This window comes from Arvicola amphibius, chromosome 14 (genome assembly GCF_903992535.2).
Source record: "Arvicola amphibius chromosome 14, mArvAmp1.2, whole genome shotgun sequence".
Taxonomy (NCBI): domain Eukaryota; kingdom Metazoa; phylum Chordata; class Mammalia; order Rodentia; family Cricetidae; genus Arvicola; species Arvicola amphibius.
This window is the reverse complement of record NC_052060.1, coordinates 14,315,815-14,326,681: the sequence shown is the minus strand read 5'-3', so window position 1 is coordinate 14,326,681 and position 10,867 is coordinate 14,315,815.

The window sequence follows — 10,867 nt, the reverse complement described above, 5'->3', positions numbered from 1 at the left end:
GGTTCTGGAGTTGGGGGAACACTTGATGGTCATGCAAGTAGCCTAAAAAACCTTAATGAAGGCATGAACGCATAGTTTAGGACATTTGAAAGGGCGGAGATGAGGACAGGTTTTTTGTTTGTTTGTTTGTTTTGGTTTTTGGCTTTTAGAGACAGGGTTTCTCTGCAGCTTTAGAGCCTGTCTGGAACTCACTCTGAAGACCAGATTGGCCTCGAACTCACAGAGATCTGCTTTCCGAGTGCTGGGATTAAAGGTGTGCACTATCACCGCTTGTCTGGGGACAGGTTTTCAGTTTGCCAACAGTATAGGCCTGAAGGTGAGGAATAAGAGACTTTCCTTGATGCCAACTGCAACGTATGATAATATCAAACTTGAGGACAGGCTAGTTGATTTGTTTCTTATGTATTTGGCACTATATTTCTATTTGTGGTTGTACCTGTTGGACTCTTTGCCTTGTTTCAAGGATTCGGTGTGTGTGTGTGCGTGCACACACACACACACACACACAATGTTTTGGGATGCTGTAAGTGCCTTAAGATTAGATTAGATTTATTATTGTAGAGCTCTGAGACTGTAAGCAAAACTCCTGAAGAGTGCACTTTCCAGGTGGTATTGGACTCAGGAATGTGAGACCTCGGGATATAATGACACGTAGCTGAGGTGGCGGTTCCCTTATCTAGTAGAACACACCCACGAGCTGTCACTCTCTAGTGGATAGAAGAAAAAAACAGTGTGGACTCCAGACCATCTTTTGTTAGTTTTTGTTGTCTTGGATGGCCATAAATATGAGTGCAGAAGGCAGGGGACTTGTGGGAATAAGTGGGGACAAAGCCAGAGAGGTATGCTAAATTTTTAATTCAGTATACAATATAAACAGACAGGTGGGTGATGATGGTGCACACATTTAATCCCAGCACTCCAGCCTGGTTTACAGAGTGAGTTCCATGACAGCCAAAGCTACAAAGAGAAACCCTCTCTCTCTCTCTCTCTCTCTCTCTCTCTCTCTATATATATATATATATATATATATATATATATATATATATATATACATATATATATGTATATATATACATATATATAATTACAACAACAAAACAAACAAAACCCAATACAAACAACAATTTCCATGAACAGACAAATTACACTTTTAATAAATTGGAAAATTGCATTGAATAAGTTTATTTGCTTACTTTATTCTTCTATAAAACCTTTTGGCGCCAGCAAGAGGGCTTAACTTAGAAGCGCTTGCCTGAGTTCTATTGCACTCATAAGGATGCACTCATAAGTTGTCCTCTGTCCCCAAACCCCTATAAATCAATAAATGATAAAAAAAATAAGATGAGTGAGATTGCTCAGCAGATAGAGGTTCTTGTTCACAGGCTGACGACCTGAGTTTGAATCCTGGATCCTACAAGTTGGTAGGAGAGAAACCATGCCCAAGAGTTTTTCTTTGACCTCCATGCATCCACCTGCACTAACTATCTCTCCTTCTCCCTCCTTCTCTCTTCCATTAATTAAATAAACAAACACACTTGACGGAATTGTGACCTGCTTATGTACATGTGGGGCATACTGGCAGGGTTATGACTTCAGTTTTACTATTCCCATGTGGCTCATCAGCGGCTGTGTAGTTAAATTCCACTTCTGGACTGTTGCCAGTGTTTCTGCAAGGTTTCAAGCCTGTCAGTATTTTTAGTAAAAGTTAAGGAATGTCAAGTGATTCCTACACAATGTGAGCATTTTGGGTATCGTTTTTTTTAACATCTCCCCCCCCACCTTTAAAAAGTAAAAGTAAAGGAGGGATTTTCTGGTGGGTTTGACTATGTGTCGTCTTTATTAAATAGAATAAAAGCAGGGCTGGTGAGGAGTCTCAGAGGATGAAGGCTCTTGCTCCTTAGCCTGACAACCTGAATTCAATCCTGCGATCTATGTGACTGGAGAGAACTTCGGCAAACTGTCCTCCAACCTCAGCATGCACTTTGTGGCATCTGTATCCCCCAACATGTGTTTGGACAGAAAATGATGGTAGAGATATCGGGCGCTTAAAAAAAAAACCTCACACTGGCTCAGAACTGAGAGATAGATAGTTATTTATTTAGGGGGAAAACGTACAAACCAGGATTCTCTGCTTGAACAGCGGATGGAGATGAGATCCAAAACAACCCAAAGGAGCAAAACAGGAACCAGGGGGATGAGAGAAGGGGCTTGACATGCTTCTGCATCCAAGTAAAAAGTCTATGAGGCCACGCCCCAGTAGGCGGTAGTTACTAGCTTTAAACCTTCCTGCAGCAAGAAAATAAATGTAAACATTAATAAAACTTAAAAATAGAAAAGTAGCATCAAAACTTAAATTGAGTGTATGCACCCAAAGCAACAAAGTACCTTTAAAATTGTTATTATTATCATTACTATTATTAATATAATTATTATTGTTAGTTTCTCTGTATAGCCTTGGCTGTCCTGGAACTCACTCTGTAGATCACGCTGGCCTCAAACTCACAGAGCTCTGCCTGCCTCTGCCTCTCACATGCTGGAATTAAAGGTGTGTGCCACCACCCCCTTTTCTTTTCAGTTTTAAATTTTATGTCTATGAATGTTTTGTCTACATGCATGTATGTGTACCATGGGCATGCAGTACCATCAGAGCCAGAAGAGGGCGTCAGATTCACCTGGAGCTGGAGTCGCTGATAGTTGTGAGCTACGATATGGTGCTAGGAACTGAATCCAAGTCCTCTGGAACAGCAGCAAGTGGTCTTGACAGCTAAGACAGCCTTCCATTCCCTAAAGTATCTTTTCTCATCATCACCCTCATCATCATCATCCTCGTCATCACCATCACAGCAATACTGGCTACTCTTTGGCTGTTTTCAGTGTTTTAGGCATGTGGTAAACAGCCAGGGTTGGTATCAGATTGAAGATTACTGTGCACTGTTCTCTTGGTTTTTTTTTTTTTTTTTTTTTTTTTTTTTTTTTTTTTTTGGTTTTTCGAGACAGGGTTTCTCTGTGGCTTTGGAGCCTGTCCTGGAACTAGCTCTTGTAGACCAGGCTGGTCTCAAACTCACAGAGATCCGCCTGCCTCTGCCTCCCGAGTGCTGGGATTAAAGGCATGCGCCACCACCGCCTGGCTGTGCACTGTTCTCTTAAGATCATCTTTCTTTTGTGAATCTTGGCTTCCTAAGTTCTTCAAATATATTTTCCATCTCTCTCTCTCTCTCTTTTGAAAATATTTCTCTTTGAAATATCAAGAGGAGGCTGTTGTCCCCACCTTCATGTTCCCCTGGCTGTTCTGGAACTCACTCTGTGGATGGAGTCTTATGATGCTTGGCCTTAGCTTGACTTATTTCTAGCCAGCTTTTCTTAAGTTGTCCTGTCTACCTTTTGCTTCTGGGCTTTTATCTTTCTATATACCTTTCTTTACGTCTTACTTTGTGGGTTGCTGTGTAGCTGGGTGGCTGGCTCCTTATGTCCTCTTCTCCTTTTTCTTTTGCTCCTCAATCTCCTCTTCCCAGATTTCCCCCCCATCTATTCTCTGTGCCTGCCAGCCCCACCTATCCTTTCTCCTGTCTTATTATTAGCTGTTCTGCTTTTTATTAGATCAATCAGGTGTTTTAACACAGCTTCAAGTAAAGTGAAGTGAAGTAACACAGCTTCAGAGTTAAACAAATGCAACATAAAAGAATGCAACACATCTTTGCATCGTTAAATAAATATTCCACAGCATAAACAGATGTAACACATCTTTAACTAATATTTCATAACAGTAGACCTCAAATTCACAGAGATCCTCCTGCCTCTGCCTCCTGAAAGCTTGGATTAAGTGTGTGTGCCACCATGCCCAGCAGATTTTTTTCTTCCTCTTACAGTTTCAGGAAATAATACATTTTTTTTTCCTGCATTCTACCCTGATGTATTCTTTTTTTTTAAAAAAAATTTATTTGTTATGTATACAATATTCTGTATGTGTGTATGCCTGCAGGCCAGAAGAGGGCACCAGACCCTATTACAGATGGTTGTGAGCCACCATGTGGTTGCTGGGAATTGAACTCAGGACCTTTGGAAGAGCAGGCAATGCTCTTAACCTCTGAGCCATCTCTCCAGCCCTGATGTATTCTTTTATTTATGACCATGATCCATTTAAAGCCCAACTCAAATATTCTTATTTTTTTAAAACCTCAATTCAAACATCTTTCATCAGAGAAAGCTTTTGTAACCCCACTGTGATCATCTTAATTATCAACTGACAAAATCTAAAAAAATCCAGGGAGTCCCAAGGAGGGTGATCTAGTTCAGTTTGGCCCACTGACATGTCTGTGAGGAAGTATCTTTGAATGTATTTATTGAGTTGGGAAGAATCACCCACTGTGGGTAGCATCATTTCCTAGGCAGGGACTCCTGAACTGTATAAAAGTGGAGGAAGGAGGGGCTGAAAAGAAGACTCAGAGGTTAAGAGCAAGGGCCACTCTTGCAGAGGACCTGAGTTCAACTTCTAGTGTACACATCTGTATAACCATCTGTAACTCCAGTTCTAGGGGATCCAATGTCATCTTCTGGCCTCTATGGGCACCAGGCACACAGGTGATAAACAGGCATACAGACATGCATGCAAGCCAAAATACGCATACACACAAATTTAAAAATTAAAAAAGAAGAGGAGAGAAGGTAGTGAACTGAGCACCAGCAAGTGCATGTGTATTACTTGTCTCTCCGCTCTTGAGTGTGGATGTGACTAGCTGCTTCCAAGACCCTGCTGCTTTGACTTCCCTGCTATAATGGGCTGTGGTCCAACTGTGTGCTAAACTAAACCTTTCCCCGTGTCGCTCTTGTCAGGGTATTTTATCACAGTACCAGGAAACAAAACCCCGACACCCTCAGTTCCGTTTAATTCCTTTATTGCAAACTGTCATGAATTGTGCTTTTTAGAATGCTTATTTCATTTATAATTACATTTTTTTTACTGGGATGGTTATGAGGTTAATTTTCCACATGAGATAACGATTTCCACGAAAGTAGAAACAGTGCAATACAACAGAGGTTGTACTACCATTGATCTCTAGCACCTACAGTATGCCTGGAAAGTAGTAGACACTCAATTAACATTGCCCCAGAATGGATTGTCGTCTCTGGGCCTTCTAAGTAAATGCCTGTAGCTTGAATTCGAAAGTGCCTTGTTGCCGGGTGGTGGTGGCGCACGCCTTTAATCCCAGCACTCGGGAGGCAGAGGCAGGCGGATCTCTGTGAGTTCGAGGCCAGCCTGGTCTACAAGAGCTAGTTCCAGGACAGGCTCTAAAAAAGCTGCAGAGAAACCCTGTCTCGAAAAACCAAAAAAAAAAAAAAAAAAAAAAAAAAAAAAAAAAAAAAAAAAGAAAGTGCCTTGTTTTGGAGGTAATTCACGTGAGTCCAATAGGTGTGGTAGAGGGTGCTGCTTAACATCTTGGCTTGGGTCAACAGGTAGAACTACGAAAGAGGAAAACCCAGCTGCCATTGTTAATGGTTGGAGTGGAGGATCATTCACTTCAAGGCTATGTATTGCCTACACAATGGCTAGGAAAACTGAAAGATCAAGTTCACAACAAAAATTTCTGAGACCCAAAGGAATATTCAAAATCTTTTTAGATTTTGTTCAGTAAGAACTTTCCAGCCACCATTCTCGTGCTCAGTGTTCAAGCACATGCGCAGTGCCCACTCCCAAACTTTATGTGCAATTGTGTCTAGAGCGATGGGCAGTTTGCAAAGCTTTTGTCCCTGGACAGGATTGGGGGTGGTGACGTCGATCGGCTGAACTTAAGTCATAGGCCAGTGTTTCAACCGGAAGGGAGGAGAGATAAAATTCTATAGGAAAGTAGGGCCATACTGTATAAGAATAATAGATAGGGAAATTTTTATGAAAATAGTCAAAAGATCTGATACTGAGTAGATAAAGTGAATAATGTCAGCTATAAACATTTATTGTGGGAAATACCAATGATTTCTTTGGCTCAGTCCTTATGAGTCTTTGTTTCTATGGTGGTGATCCCACTGCACCCTGTGTAGTATATATGTATACATGTTCTATGGTGGTGATTCCACTCCACCCTGTGTAGTATACATGTATACATGTTTTACTTCTCACCCTGAAAGGAACTAGGTTTTATTTATCTTTGCATTCCTTTAGTAACCAATAAAACTCTTTGTTTATTGTCAAGTGGGAAGGGCTTCGGGCTAGACATTAATATCTGTTGTTAAGAGCCTACTGTTGAGAAATGCTCTGCATGTTCTACTAAGTTACATTTTTCCGTGGATCTTTCTATTCTAAATATTGTGATATGAAAAATTTTGAAAAAACAAAAAAGAGAAGTTTTAAACTAGTGTTCATATTCTATATATGACAAAGACATTCTTGATGTCCACAATTCTTTAATCTTGAATTCTGAAGGTTAAATAATTGTGGATTTTCTAAGTCACTTCCTCACTGCATTTTCGTTTCCACAGTCACAAGGGAACAGATTCATGTTAATTGACCCTGAAACAACTGTTTACCCTGCCTCGCTCTCCCGTGCCTTCACTCTTTATCATATGTTTTTCTATTAGACTAAAGAGAACAGATTGGGTTTTTAACTTGAATTCTTAGTGTTTAGCTTCAGCTTGATAAAAATACTTAAATGTGTGTACCAAGTGAAAAATGAGGTTGCTAAAGGTTAATGCCTTAATGCTTTTAATAACTATCAGCAGCACGCCTGTGTCTCGTCAGAGTGCCTCTCACCCGCTGTGGCAGGAGCCAGAAGTGCTCCTAGAGAGAGTCCGTTGATTCAGTTAAAAAAAGGAACAGTCAAGGCAAGCGTTCGTCTCCGTAGATAATTTTGAAATGCCCATTCAGACTCTGGCATTAGAATAAATAAAAGTGCTTGGTCGTTATAAACAGTGCATTCAAAATGTGAGCATTCCCCCTGAGACGCCGAGCCTAGGCTGATCCAGCCGTGCCCATCACACAAAGCAAGCTGTCAGTGCCCCCAAAGGAAGGCTCCCAGCTGTGCAAAGACACAAAAAGAAAGAGAGAATGCTGCCTGAACCAGGAATCACGTGCATTTCTACACCATTCTGCCAAACACACAATTGACTAGGGAACGCAATGAGACGGCAGTATTAACCAGCTTTCTATAAAGTATACAAAATATCTCACAGTCTAAAAACGAAGATGAGATTTCTAAAATGTCAGAATCCCAAATGCCCGTACCTGTGGAGGTCAGAGGGTGTGTTGGGTTCCCTGGAACTGGAGTCGCAGATGGGCGTTAGATGCCAGGTGGATACTGGGGACTGGACCCCGGTACTCTGCCAGGGCAGCGAGTATTTTTGACAGCTGAGCTGTTGCTACATCCTTGTTAAGTGCTTATATACTTTTGAGTGTTGTTTTGAAAAAGGTTTCAGGCAGTACTCATTTTCCTAATTTTATAGATGGAAAAACTGTACTGCGATTACATTAGAAAATTTACTAGCCAGGTGGTGCTGGTGCACACTTTTAATCCCAGCATTCGGGTGGCAGAGACAGGCAGATCTCTGTGAGTTCGAGGCCAGCCTGGTCTACGGAGCTAGTTCCAGGACAAGTGATGGTTAAAAATCCTTTTTTTAGAGCCGGGTGGTGGTGGTGGCGCACGCCTTTAATCCCAGCACTCGGGAGGCAGAGGCAGGCGGATCTCTGTGAGTTCGAGGCCAGCCTGGTCTACAAGAGCTAGTTCCAGGACAGGCTCTAAAAAAGCTGCAGAGAAACCCTGTCTTGAAAAACCAAAAAAAGAAAAAAAAAATCTTTTTTTTTTAAAAATGTGTGTGTGTAGGTTGTAACAATGGCTCCATGATTAAAACACGTATTGCTAATACAGAGGACCCTGGTTAGGTTCCCAGCACTAACATGGTGGCTCACAACTTTCCGTAACTACAGTTCCTGGAGATTTGATGCCTTCTTCTAACTTCTACAGTCAATAGGCATGTATGTGGTGCACACACATACACACAGGCAAAACACTCATACACGTAACAAAAAACCTCCAAAACCCTTTTGTGAAGGTGTGTGTGTGTGTGTGTGTGTGTGTGTGTGTGTGTGTGTGCTGTGTGGAGCATGCCACCATGCATGTGAGGTGGTTAGAAGTCAGGTTTGTGGAGTATGTTCTTTTCTCCCATCCCTATCTAGGTCCATGGAGCACAAACCAGGTTGTGAGGGTTGCAAGACAAAGTCTTTTACCCACTGACCATCCGGCTTGCTCCACCTCATTCTTTGGTGCAGTGTTGTTTACTGGCCCCATTGCTCATGAATTGGCTAAACTGTCTGGCCACAGTTCCCCTTATAGGGACCACCGTGCTGGCTTCATTGAATACTGGGGATCTGAGTTTAGGTCATAGTTCTAGTCTTCACGCTGATTTTATTGATATGTTAGGAATATATATATATATATATATGTAAAAAACCACTAGCTCAATTTCATTAAGATGTCATCTCGTGTTACTTAGAAGCCATAGTCTTTTGAGTCATTTTGAAAATTAAGAGAGTTTTTGGGGGTGGGGACATAACCTGTTGATAGAGCACGTGCCTAGTATGTTTGAGGCCCTGGATTGTATCCCTACTACTACAAAAGCCACTTCCCCCAATAACAACAGCAATGTTCCAGTGAGCATAAATCCAACAAAATAACCCTTAATATTTCAAAAACTATTATGTGCTAGTTAGGTTTTTGCGAGTCATCTGGGAAGAGGGAACCTCAGTTGAGAAAATGCCTGCATCAGCTTTGACTGTAGACAAGTAAATGGTGGCAGTTTTTTCTTTTTTTTCTTTTGGTTGTTGTTGTTAATGATTGATGTGAGAGGGTCCAGATCACAACGAATGGTGTCATCACTGGGCAGATGGTCCTGGTTTATAAAAAAGCAAGTCAGTAAGCAGTACCCCTCAATGGTCTCTGCTTCAGTTCCTGCCTCCCGACTCTTGCCCCTTTTCAGTCTCTGCCCTGAGTTTCCTCAATGTAGACTGGAATTGAGATATGTAAGCCAAATTAACCCTTCCCTCCCCAAGCTGCTTTTGGCCAAGAAAATTTGGACAAAGTAGTTATCAACAGGTAGAAACATCCTTGACATTTTCCATTGATTATTCTGAAAAGTCTTTATTATTTTAATGTAGTAGGAACAAGATGAAGTGAAGAGGAAGAGGCTGGTGAGGCGGCTCAGTAGGCAACAGTGGTTCTCATCACCCTGAAGACCAGAGTTTGATTCCTGGACCTCAAGATGAGAGGAGAGAACGAATTCCGACATAGGGGCTCATGCTGTGGCAAGCACACACTCACACTCCAACAAGAATAATAAATAAAATGAAAGATTAAAGAAGAGGAAAATATTTCAGAAGATGTGTTGTGGATTCAACAAGCTTTTATTGATTATTATTTATACATAAGTTTCTGTAGTAAGTGCCAGGGAAATAAAGATGATCTCCTTTAGAAAATATACATAACTCATTAGTTTAGACAAACGTAAATGGAGACAATTGCATAAACAGATTGCCAACTGCTAGTGTTCAGTTGTTCTCCGCTAAAACTAGGGTAAATAGACCTTGAGTTCCAGATGGGAGAGCTGGGTCATGAACTCCTTAACTGAGTGTTGCTTCTAGGGTGTTAGAGCAGCTCAGCTGGTTGTCACAGTGACCATTTTTCCTCATTCATGCATATATGTTGTGGACTATTACTTTAACTAGGCAAAGATGTGTTACATTTGTTTATGCCGCAGAATATTACTTTAACTGTGTAAAGGCATGTAACATTTGCTTATGCTGTATTTGTTTAACTATGTAAGATATGCTGCTGTTTCACCTTGCCTGCCTAAGGCACCTGAATCATTTAATAAAAGGTTGAACGGCCAATAGCTAGGCAGGAGAAGGATAGGAGGGGCTGGCAGGCAGAAAATAATTAGGAGGAGAAATCTAGGCTTGAGGTAGAAAAAGAAGAAGAGAACAAGGGAGAAAGAGAGGGAGACACATGGGGCCAGCTAACCAACTACATGGAGTAGGACATACAGAAAGAAAGAAAGGTAAAAAGCCCAGAGGCAAAATGTAGATGAAGAGAAACAGGTTAAGTTATAAGAGCTAGCAAGAAACGAGTATAAGATAAGGCCGACCATTGATAACTAATATTAAGTATCTGTGTCATAACTTGGGAGCTGGTTGACCCAAAAGAAAAAGCCTGGTACACATCTATTCCTTTTTACAACTTTGAGCTCACCATGAGGCAGGCCCTGTAGGTCCTGGAAACTCAGTCAGTCATGAAGAAGATAGAAACCAAGAGACTGATGAAATAACAATGAAAAAAAGAACAAGATTTGATCTCCAACTATACATTGGAGCTTATCTCTTTTTTTAAAAAAATTAAAAATAACATTTATTTATGTGTTGTGCGCATCTGTACATCATGGTGTGTGTTGGACACGGAGGACAGAAGATAACTTGTAGGAGCTGGTTCTGTCTTCTACTATGAGGACTCTGGGGATTAAATTCAGTTATCTGGCTTGGCAGCAAGTGTCTTTACCAGTTGAGCCGTCTCATGCCTTTTTCTTACTCTCTGTTTACAGACTGGTCCCTTAAGCCAGCCAACTGTGATAGATAATGAACTTAAAAAAATAGCTCCAGCCGGGCGGTGGTGGCGCACGCCTTTAATCCCAGCACTCGGGAGGCAGAGGCAGGCGGATCTCTGTGAGTTCGAGGCCAGCCTGGTCTACAAGAGCTAGGTCCAGGACAGGCTCTAAAAAAAAAGCTGCAGAGAAACCCTGTCTTGAAAAACTAAAAAAAAAAAAAAATAGCTCCAAGGTCACACTAAGCTGGTGATCTGTCTCTACTGCTGCATGGCTAGAACTTGCATCTCCT